Source organism: Helianthus annuus, chromosome 8 (genome assembly GCF_002127325.2).
Source record: "Helianthus annuus cultivar XRQ/B chromosome 8, HanXRQr2.0-SUNRISE, whole genome shotgun sequence".
In the NCBI taxonomy this organism is placed as follows: Eukaryota; Viridiplantae; Streptophyta; class Magnoliopsida; order Asterales; family Asteraceae; genus Helianthus; species Helianthus annuus.
The window spans coordinates 41,253,993-41,263,483 of record NC_035440.2 but is presented as its reverse complement, the minus strand read 5'-3'; the positions used below and the strand labels follow the sequence as shown (position 1 = coordinate 41,263,483).

General features: G+C 35.2%; 1 long non-coding RNA gene across 1 annotated transcript; it reads right to left on the bottom strand.

Moving 5' to 3' along the window:
* Positions 1–7,809: 7,809 nt before the first annotated feature.
* LOC110871059 lies at positions 7,810–8,493 on the bottom strand. The gene is made up of 2 exons (XR_002553455.2): positions 8,268–8,493; positions 7,810–7,896 (listed from the first exon to the last, which is right to left on the bottom strand). It is a non-coding gene; the product is annotated as an uncharacterized LOC110871059 (long non-coding RNA).
* Positions 8,494–9,491: the final 998 nt, after the last annotated feature.

Genomic DNA, 9,491 nt, shown 5'->3' with positions numbered 1-9,491 from the left:
ATAAATCCAAATTTCAAAACTGGAGTCTGCAGATTTCATTATTTACGTTACCTACTACCAATTCATCCTCCCTCTCATCACCACCATTGATATTCATATTCCTTATAGATCCAAACACAACTTACACGCTACGTATATATCTATAACTTATCTATACACGTATAGCAACAGGAAACTTCTATTCATTTTGCTGAATTTATTTCAATTTGATCGGAGTTGAGTGATAATATGGCATCGGAACAGCTCCGGCTGAGCAACCGGATCTCAAATCAGCCAGATCACCACCATCCTACAACCTCCATTCCACCGCTTCTGCTCCGACCATTGCCCAAATAAGCAAAACGGGGTTTCAGTATCTATGGGTTCGATCGAGGTGGATGCGGTGACGGAGGCGGAGCTGCAGGAGAACGGGTTCAGGAGCACGCGGAGGACGAAGCTGGTGTGCATGATACCGGTTCGGTACCAGTTCAGTTCGGTACTGGTACATTTCGGTACCGGTACGATTCGGTACCGGTACATTTCGGTACCGGTACGATTCGGTACCGATACCAAACGAAGTTCATCGTGACGTACAATCCTCAAAAAGCATTCAACCTTTTTTATTTTTATTTTAAATTTTTTTAAATTTTTTTGATTTTTTTAATTTTTTTAATTTTTTTTAAAATTTTTTAAAATTTTTTGATTTTTTTGTTTTTTTTGATTTTTTTTATCTTTTTTATTTATTTATATTTTTAGGCTATCATGATTCATGACTAAATCCAAACTTGACAAAACCCCATCTTGACCTAAACCCATGCTAACCCATTTCTTAATAAACCCATCCTAACCCAAACCCATCCTAACCCATACCCATCCTAACCCATTACCCAAACCTGCCCAACCCACCCATTTTGCCACCCTTATTCTAGGGTATTAACATAGTTAGTCCATGTGGTTTTGTCAAATAAACAAGTATCACGCTTGAATATACCCAAACCAAAGTTTTATTACCCCAGAAAAACAACCGAACAGGATAAACAAGAACTGTACAACAATCTCTCAAAGTTCCTCTTACCTGCAGATTATCAACACAATAATCTGCATACATAAACCACCTAAAAACACTCAGCAAATCAAAGAGATTCACTACTTGAATGAAAACCCTAAATCGCCTCAAAAGAAAAGAGGAATACAACGAGCAGAGAGAACAAATGATACAGTTCACCTTTCTCAAGATCCCAATGCACCTTTTTATATGATATTCAGAATGATAAATGGACTCCGGGTAACCCGGAATCTTCAATATACGCACATGAGTCTTTAGAACAAGTCTTTATTCTCCTAGCCAGTCAGTCTTTATTCTCCTAGCCCATAAGTAGCCCAGTCCATGTATCGATTATGTCCATAAAGCCCATAAGCAGCCCAACAGTAGCTCCTGGGCCATCTACAAGCTTAAGCCCAGCCAGTAACACCTCCATTTGATAAGCCCAATACCTCATTTATATCAAATAAAATATTAATGAAATTTAACCACCAATACTAAAAATATTAAAACTGCAGTATAAAAGTATCATTTTTAACAGCTTTGCACAAAATAACATACTTAGATACTAATATTTAACAAATAATTAACGTTAATACCTCCAAACGTTACAAAATGAAAAGTTAATATCCTAGAAGGTGATTGTAAACTATTAGTACCTAAGTATGTTACTTTGTGCAAACCACATGGACTAACTATGTAATTAACTCTTAAACAAATCAACCTTTATGTTATACCCAAACTACACTTTATACCTTTAACTATGAAATCAGTCAAACTTAACCTTTACATTCATGTTTTGATACATGGTACAACCTTTACCACAAACGTCGTTTAATTTTTTGGTATTTTGGTCAATTTAAAAGTTTTTTTTTCTACCAAAAGTCACCCCTTGTTGGACACCAGAATTATAAACAGCGGAAGCAACATGATTTGGCGGATTCATAATGATAAACTTGGTTTGAACAATAATTGCAGAGATTGAATGATGGACAATTTTGGCGGTTAAATTGTCTTGGTACCGAAAAGGATTCCCGGAAACCCACATTTATACCTTAAGATGAGCGGTTATGTGGCGGGTAAACTTGGCGGGAATAACCGTCTTTTGAATCGGTGTCAACCAGCCAACATACCCTTCCGTTCATATCATTACATAATTATATACATAAGTAATATATCCTACATTAAATACATATAACATACAAATAATTATGTTTATAATGTCTAATACTCTCCCTTAAACATAATTGTGTTTACGAGAGTGCTTGAGAACACTGTTATTGGCATCATCCACGGCAGCTTTTGCCCGGTTAAAATCAAACCTCCTCCTTGTATTCAGCCTCTTGATTCCCTGCCAGTCATTGCCGGCGAAGAGTGCATAATGTTCCGACTGATTTTCAGCAACCTCTTGACTGACTTCGTCCTTCTCAGCCTGACCTGCAACTTGCTCTGCTTGATCTCCTTCGCTCCGGCTGCCTCTCGGATCCATCTTACTTGCCAGCGTTTCCCTTTCTTCTGTTACTTCTTTATCATAAACATTTGATTGAATGATTTTAAACTTGTGGTAGTAGATAAGAACATCCAAGTACATAGCGTACATTAAACGCATTAATTCCCTATCACTATACTCAAAACCCATGTCTTTGGCTACCATAGCCCATAGATTATTTTCAGTCACCTGTCGATGCCCTCCTTCTCTTTCAACTACCAGATACAGATCTAACAAACTTACTTTGCGATTGTTCGAGGCATAGGCCGGGATTGGCCTCGTCTTCACTCCCACTTTCTTGGTTATAAACCAATCCACCATCTCATCGAACTTTAATTCCAGTATAAACTTATACTTTCTAACATACTCATCATCATCCATCATATCGAGTAACGCTTTACAATCTAAGAATTCCTTGAATTTCATTGACTGAAGTATCATCACGTTCCAATCAGGTTCGTTGGATGATACATCCAGTTTTTCGAAATAATCATTCAAGAAATCTGTCTTAAACTTCATGAATTCTGATTCGTTACTCATCATTTTCTGTTTTTCCAGAATTCTGATTTCTTCTTCCTTGGTCATTCCAGATATTTCACTTTTCTTATTGATTAGGGGAACGCTAAAAGTAGGAAATAATTTGCACTTGTCTCCAGTGAATTTCACCGTGAAACCTTGAGTGATCAACTGATCTAAACTCAATACATTTCTGTCTATGTCTTGTGTGTAGAACACACTTTGAATTCGGATTTTCTCCGACCCAGAAATTACATCAATGACCCCTAAACCCCTTATGAAACAAAACTGATTCTCCCTAGTTTTTGTTTCAACATCAGACATGCATTTTATACGTTTAAACATATCTAGATTTCCAGAAAAATGATGCTTCAGTGTTTTACTTACATACCACATTTCCGACCAGAAACCTCCATAGGTTCCGACTACAAGATATTCCATTCTCTGGCCGCTTTTAGAATCATCATCTTCACTATGTTGTTGCTGTGTTCCTGTGTTAATTGCAAGCCGGATCAGTTGTGATTCTTCATCATCTTCCTTCATCTTGCAAGTTGAGATTTGATGCCCTGGTTGATTGCAGTAATAACATCGTCTCACCAACCATCTTCGTTCTCGTTTTTCGTCGGAGCAATGTTTGCATGGTAACGTGGTGGAAGTTGGCCTGAGATCAGAATCATTTTCGCCTGTTGCTCTGATACCACAGTGTTGGACACCAGAATTATAAACAACGGAAGCAACATGATTTGGCGGATTCATAATGATAAACTTGGTTTGAACAATAATTGCTGAGATTGAATGATGGACAATTTTGGCGGTTAAATTGTCTTGGTACCGGAAAAGGATTCCCGGCAACCCACATTTATACCTTAAGATGAGCGGTTATGTAGCGGGTAAACTTGGCGGGAATAACCGTCTTTTGAATCGGTGTCAACCAGCCAACATACCCTTCCGTTCATATCGTTACATAATTATATACATAAGTAATATATCCTACACTAAATACATATAACATACGAATAATTATGTTTATAATGTCTAATACCCCTAACCATCACTGTTAACATTCACTACCACCATTCAATCCTAAACCCATCATTGTCAAGCTCATCTCTCTCCAACAATAAAACCCACTCTCACCTAGCCTAGAAAAGGTGAATAATTTTTACTAAAATCTTCTTCTTTGTAGTGATATTCCCCTTTTCACACACATGGTTCTGCGTATACCTGCCTCTCATCTGTGAAAGTTACAACAACCAATTAGCATTAGAGTCGGCTAAGGAACATCGGATAGTCTATATTAATAGTTAGATTAATATTGATGATAAACATATGAGTTATTTAGTTTATTATTTATCTATTGTTTTTAGATAATGAAATGTGGTATTTGAATTGTTTTCAAATTAGCAGCTAGTAACTTGCAGGTCAAGGTTAAGTAGTATATAAGTAGGTTATGTTTCTCTTTGTAATTAGTGAATCTCTTTTGTGTTCATCTCTTGATCACATACCCAGATTTAACACCATCCTCTTGAATTCAAAACAAAAAAATCCCCTAAATTTCAACCACAATATCTATTGTTAGATTCAATTTCTTACTTCAACATGCATTTTTCATCGTCAATTCTTGGTTTTAGCTTTTGTAAAACCATCTTTCATTCGTATTTTGTTAAACTTATTTGTGGGCCCTTCTTAAATCTTCTAAAATTAGCCAAATCATCTCCTAAATTTGACTTTTTATTATTTTAATATGAATTTGAGGTTTTTCGTTAATGGATATGTTCAAGATTGTTTAAAGTTATTATTCGGGTAAATTTTGTAAATTCTCCAAAATTTACTATGAATTTGAGGTTTTAGGCTTCTGGGTATGACAAGATGGGTTAAAGTTCAAGTTTTGATTCTTGGTTTAATCTAGAAATTTTGTAAATTTTCTTAAATTTTGGAATCTGGGTTCATCTAATAATTTATCAAAAAAAAAAACATTAGTTTAAAATCTTGGATTCTTGATGGATTTTGTTGATATGACGGTTAGGAAATCTTGTGTACAGATGGATCATTAAAGGGATTATTTTCGGAGTATGAATGTGAAAGAGGAGTTAGCCTTACGCTCTTACCTATAGATAATCAAGATCATCATCATCATCATCGTTATCATGGTGATTATGATGAAATTTGGATATTAAATAATAATCTCTCCAGTGAAGAAAATTAAATAAAATTTGTTTGGTTTCAAGAAATTTGGATACAGAGAGTTAGTTTTGGGTTGAAGAAAAAAGTTGTCGAAAAAAGTATGAATTTTTCACGGATCTGCTTCTAAAATCTTGATCTGGGTATTGTTTTTACAGGTAGTTTAAGGTTGGTGTAGGAATCATGATGGTCATTGGTGGGATATTAGTTAAAATAGATTTATTAATTAAAAGACAGGGAAAAGACATTATTACCCTCACATTAGGGGCAGAACCAGTCTTATGTGAGCCGTAGCACGGGCTACGGCTAAGTCCATATGCGTAGTATATTTTTCTGGTTTTATACAAATGATACCCCTAAAATAAACAAGGATACCCCTAACCAACCCAAACTTATAAAATACGGGAGCCCGATTTAAACAATGAACCAGTTGACTATATTAGCCCAAATAAAACACAAAATATGTACGTTGGCATTCTTTCTGATCACCGCTTAGGTTCTGGAAGAAAACCAACGTCGCTGGTCATCCTTTACGCACTGGTCTCTTGTTTTGCTGCTACTGTAAGACCCGTCTCAATAAATCAAGAGTTTAATATTTAACAACACATTTTATATAAAAATGCGTCTTTACAAAAACTTTGTTACGTTAATGATCATACATGATTAAAATATTCAAGTTAACTTCCTACTAGTTTCAAACATTCAAAATGTAGTATTTAGTGTTTACAAGATTCCCATTAATTAGAACAAAATAGAACATTGCGGAAGCTTCAAAAGATGAGTGTTCGGTTCTTGATACTTGACTTGATCATCTATGATCACCTAAATTCAAAACCAACATAAAAGTTAATTTTGATGGTCAAATAACAGGTTTAAACAAGTCCGGAATGCAAGATTAACAAAATAAAAAAAATACCAGCTTTGTAGTCTGTCGCGGCCCGCGACAGATTTAGCCTCAGCGTTCGCGGGCCGCCACAGGCCATGGCGGGGTGCGACAGAATTTACGTTCTCCATCGCGGGGCGCGATGGCCTCTTTTTCACAGAAGGTTTCGATAATTTGAGCTGCAAATGCCCAGCTCCGAATTCTAACCAATTTCTAACTTTAAAACTCCATAACTTTCGTTCTAATAGTCCGTTTTACGAAATTCTTTTTCCTACGCGTCCGTAATTTAAATACGAACACGTTCACTATCATTATTTGCATAAAACTTCGGATTATAAGATGATAGCATATAAATCCCCTTTTTATTTATTCGACCCGTTTAGTTATATATCATACTTTACTTTATTCATCAATTGTGGTTTCTAGACGTAATTACCCATTCCCCGGGCTTGTGAACTTCGGCGTATCATTACCATTTCATGGTTTTACGCTTTCATAATCCAAAATCATCAAGTGACATTCTAGTCACTTCAATACTACCAATTTAACCATTGTTTGACCGGTTTGGTTGTCTAATGGAAACCACCATTTCAACGACACACCAAACATACTCTAACCAATCTTTTGACCCGTTTTGTTTGTTTAGTGAACTTCGGCACTTCAACAACATACCACATTTATTTATAACGCTAATTCAAGTTAACTAACTATAATCAATATTCAAGCATAATGTAACGAAACCATAGTTACGTACCTTTAGAGCGTTCCCTTCAAGCGTGTATCCGCTCCGGCTTGTCCGCTCGAAGATTCGATCCCTTTGCCTATAGAGTTCAACCACAACCCGTCTAGAACTCTATTCATAACACATATCGCATAATTTGCCATTTGATTCAAACATGCGTTTTGTCTGAATTTTTTTAATATTTTGTTTTCTTTTAGGCATTATATCAAACACCTAATGAGCATAATTTTACAAGATAAGCAATCAAGTTCCATGATTAATTATCTTGCCAATTTCAACATCTTTTACTAACTAAACATCTAATTTATAGTTCAATATCAAGATTAACTTCATAGAATTCAAATAACACTAATTTGATAATCATGATTCTAGTGTTCATCATGTTTCTACAAAACTCATTAAACACACATAATGGATGATCATGGATTTCATGATTTACACACTAATTCAACAAGTTATTGACTAGGGTTTACTCCTAGACATGTTTTCATTACTAATTTCATCTAAATATCAATCAATTAAGTTCAGAGTTTGATTTCTCATGTTCATCAAAATTCTAAGATGTAACCAAAAGATGAAATTTAACATACCTTGTGATCCCTTCACTTAGGTGATCACTAAAATAAGCTTGGATTTCGATTTGGGACTGATTTGGCCTTCCAATTGCTTGATTTTTGGCTAGTTAGGGTTTGAACAAAGGAGTTCTTTAGCTCCTGTGGAAGATGTCGACCAGAACACACACTCAAGGTGTCACGACCCCCGAACCCACCCTGGACGGGAGCCGCGACCAGCCAAGTGGTACCGGTGGTTATTTTGAAAAGTATTGCAGCGGAAAATTTCATCAGGACCGTGAGTTGGAAGAATATCAGAGTTTTGAAACACCGGATTTTATTTATTAAACAGATGGGAATAAACCCATGTTTTACAAAGGTAGCTTTAGTATGGGATAAACCCGAATACATAAAACAATATTTAATTTAATTTAATTCATTTGATAAAATAAGCCACTTCTTTAAGCCTTTCGGTGCCGTATCACAACTCTTATTCCGATCTACTGTAATCACCTGAAACGCGTTTTAAAAACATTTGGTCAGCAGGAAATACTGGTGAGTTCACTCAGTTGTTTAAAAACACATTTGTTATAATTTTCAGTATTAAGAGCAATTATAATTGCCCCTATCTTATAATTATCTGGTCCAGTTGTCACTCGACCGGATCTGTGACTGTGGTCATATCACTATTGGGTCCTGTCACCCAAAAGTGACGTGTATCACTATTTAGGCTCGCCCACCTAAGAGTGATAATACAGCAGTAATGTATACAAAACCCCACTTACTGCCAGTAATTTAAGATAACAAAGACTTAATCACTGTAAATATAACGAGAAAACATTTAGGGTTTTGCAAAGCAGTTTGATAAAAACAGAATGCCTCACCTTGTTAGCATATAGTCTTGATTTAACAGGCCTCCTGATTCTAAGTCTTCTGATAACTAAGCATCTATTTTGATTGTAAGTGTGTAGTGCAGAGTTTTCTGGTAGTTAAACATTTAGTTTGACAGAGTGGAATACGTATTAGTGTTAAACCAAATCAAACCTAACGATGGTCACGAGATCAGAACCTTAACGAAATTCACAAACTATAGTCTTATTAGACAACACTTTGGCATTCGTTAGTTGGTTCCCGGATCGATCGGACAGAATATCGTATTGGTGATTATTGGTTAGAACACCAACGTATAGAGAGAAGAAGAAAAAGAAATGAGCAAGGAAGAATGAAGTTCTAGGCTCCTATTTATAGGTAAGGCAAATTCCTTTCTTAGCTAGGAAGTTTTCTTTATTTATTAGGTTTTTCTTAGTGATTAAGTTTACTTACCTATTAAGTTTACTTATCTATTAAGTTTACTTAATTGTTTTAGCTATCAAGTTTACTTGGCTTTTTGACAGATTATCTGTTTAACTGATTAATTTTCCTTAACTGTTTAAATAAGTATTTACTTAGCCGATTAATTAATTAACTTAATTAGCTGATTAATTAACTTACTTAGCTTGCTTAACTGCTAAGTTTCCTTTGCTACTAAGTTTTCTTAGCTATTAAGTTTTCTTAACCGCTAAGTTTTCTTAACTGCTAAGTTTTACATAACCATTATGTTTACTTAACCATTAAGTTTTCTTAATTACTAAGGTTACTTAGCCATTAAGTTTTTCTTAATTACTAAGTTAACTTAACTGTTAAGTTTACTTAACTACTAAGTTTACTTAACCATTAAGTTTTCTTAGCCACTAAGTTTACTTAACCATTAAGTTTACTTAACTACTAAGTTTACTTAATCGCTAAGTATTCTAGTTTAATAGCTTCCTGGTTATGAGTTTTAATTTCTAGATACAATGGAACTCGTATTAGCGTATTAACCTAATTCAACTTTAACGATAATCACGAGATCATAACCCACAACGAACGACAAAGTATAGCCGTATACAGGCAGTACTTAAACATCCATTGGATCAGTTTCAATCGATCGGATAAAATATCGTACCACTGATTAGAGTTATTATCCTAATATTGGAGCAGAGTTTCAGGAATTTAGGGCATTGATTGAAAGAAACAGAGATACAAGGAGTAGGACGACGTTTTAGACTGTCGAACTGAGCAATCTGATC